Source organism: Octodon degus, unplaced genomic scaffold (assembly GCF_000260255.1).
Source record: "Octodon degus isolate 3935 unplaced genomic scaffold, OctDeg1.0 scaffold00050, whole genome shotgun sequence".
Classification (NCBI taxonomy): domain Eukaryota; kingdom Metazoa; phylum Chordata; class Mammalia; order Rodentia; family Octodontidae; genus Octodon; species Octodon degus.
This window is the reverse complement of record NW_004524626.1, coordinates 10,885,566-10,887,725: the sequence shown is the minus strand read 5'-3', so window position 1 is coordinate 10,887,725 and position 2,160 is coordinate 10,885,566. Positions and strand designations below refer to the sequence as shown.

Genomic DNA, 2,160 nt, shown 5'->3' with positions numbered 1-2,160 from the left:
GCCAAAATGTTGGCTTTCCTTGTATCCCTCCTTTTTCTCTAATTTTGGTCTGCAAACTTAGGTTGTTAACCATCCAGAAGACAAGCTTATTGTTATTTGGAACTGGACTTTGGATAGAACTTTAATGTGGCTCCAGGTGAAAGTGTCCCCTCTGAGGAGTGACAAGGTGCTGGAGGGAGGCGTGTTTCCCCACTGTGAGGAAGGCACAGGGGGTCGGGTGAGCTCCTGGAGTTAAGTCCTTGGGCCTGTCTGCCTCAGCGCCTGGGATGGAGCCTCCATGTCCACTTGGGCAGCCCGAGTCTGGCCCCCAAGACGAGATCGTGTGCACCTAGTCAATGTGGGGTTTCCCAGTGAACTATGGAAGAAGCGGCTGCTTATGTCAAACAGTTGAGAAGTTCGCTTTTCTCCCCTTTACAGTCCTTTATTGAATATTGTGCCAGGAGTAGCGGCACACACCTCTAATTCCAGCACTTGGGGGTCTGGGGCAGGAGGGTTGCCAGGAGTTCAAGGCCCTCCCCGTGCCAAAACTCTGTGGGACCCCAAACTCTTCCTCCTGCCGCCATCTGGCCTCGCCCAGCTCCTTTCCTGTCTGGAGCCACACGATTGCTTCATTGGACCCTGAATATGGGTCCTGAGCGCCCTGAGACCCCAAGTCCATCAGAGAAAAGTAGGAAGGGCTCATAGTTACAGGAAGAGGCCAGGTTTTGCTCTGGAAGGCGAACGGTAAGTGTTGCTGAATGCAAATATCCGCCTACGTGAGGGGGCACGGTGCAGAGGCGAAGCGGATGCACGACAGAGAACCCGGCGTAAAACCTCTGCTCAAGCTCAGGTCGATTGCCGCTCCGGTCATTCAAGAGCCAAAAGGTGGAGCCTCGAGGTAACCAATCAGGGGCGTAAGGCGGGGCCTGGAAACCATCCAATCAGCGGGCTCGCCAACATTCTCGCGGGATCCTGGATTCTCGCCGCTGCAAGGTTCCGCGTCTCCGCCACTTCCCGTGGGCGGGGCTGGTCCGCCATTGTGGCTCCTGACCTCTTCAGGCCTCAGGGGCCGCTGGGGAGGACACCGGACTCCAGACACCAGACACCGGATGCCCGGACGCCCGGAGCCGGGAAATGGTGAGCGGGAGCGCAGGGCCTGGTTGGAGCTGGCCGGAAGTGGGACTGACGGGGCTTGCGCTCCCCGCGTCCGCTCCAACATCCGGGGCGCTGCTGGGTCCTTGGTCCCTTCCGCCTCGGGCGGGGCTGGGCCAGCAGCCGAGACCCAGCCTTCTGGGCCGGGACATTGGGAGTCGCGGGAAACCCGATTCCGGGTTGAGGTTTGTGCGTAGGAACAGCTGGGGTCCCTGGAAGCTCCAAGTGCCATCCGTGTCTTTTACATCTTCTAGTGGCACAAACTTGTAATCACAGCGCTGGGGAGGCTGAAGCAGGAAGCTCGCTGAGTTCAAGGGCAGCTTGAAGTTCATAGGGAAGCCCCGTCCCAAAACCAAACATCAAATGCACATCTCTGTCCACTACAGCTCCACCATTCCTAGGGCTGAGAGTAAATTCTTAGACTTGCACTTCCTCTCCGGACCCCCAATGCCTACTCTCCACCTCCGATGCACAACTTTATCAACTGTTTTTCATTGTGCATTTCAAACAGATGCAATGTTTTGGCTATAATGTTTTCAGACCTCAGTGGATGCTTTTATATTTGGGTTTGGAGATAAACTACCTAAGACCCCACTTGAAGAAATCTTCCTGCCTCTCTTTGGTTTGCCTATGTTTTTTAGACAGGGCCTCGATGTGAAGCTCAGGCTGGCCTCATATTTGCAATGATCCTTCTGCTTCAGCCTCCTGAGTGCTGGGATAAAAGGTGTATGGCACCATACCCAGTGTGTTAGTATAGTCTTGTAATCTGCCAACAGTGGATTTATTACTTGTTTTTCCCTCCATTGTTAACACAGAACCTTCAGATGGATGCGGATTACTTTCTACCATCCTGTGCTACATGGTGACGCACTTGTGTAGGACAATGACAGACCTTGTGCAGGACAGTGGCTACTGCAGCTAGGATTTTTTTGGTTCACCATGGCTCCTCCCCGCACAAAAGCCACTGCAGAGGTGACCAGTAAGCGTCCCCGTAGGGTGATTGACCTGGAAACAAAATTAAAACTGATT

General features: G+C 54.2%; 1 long non-coding RNA gene across 1 annotated transcript in view; it reads left to right on the top strand.

The window, feature by feature from the left end:
• The first annotated feature begins 1,001 nt into the window (after window positions 1-1,001).
• The window catches only part of LOC111817140, a 49,871-nt gene continuing 48,712 nt past the window's right edge, over window positions 1,002-2,160 (top strand). Inside the window, exon 1 of the long non-coding RNA XR_002821401.1 lies at window positions 1,002-1,116. This is a non-coding gene — a long non-coding RNA (uncharacterized LOC111817140). The remainder of the gene's footprint in view (window positions 1,117-2,160) is intronic.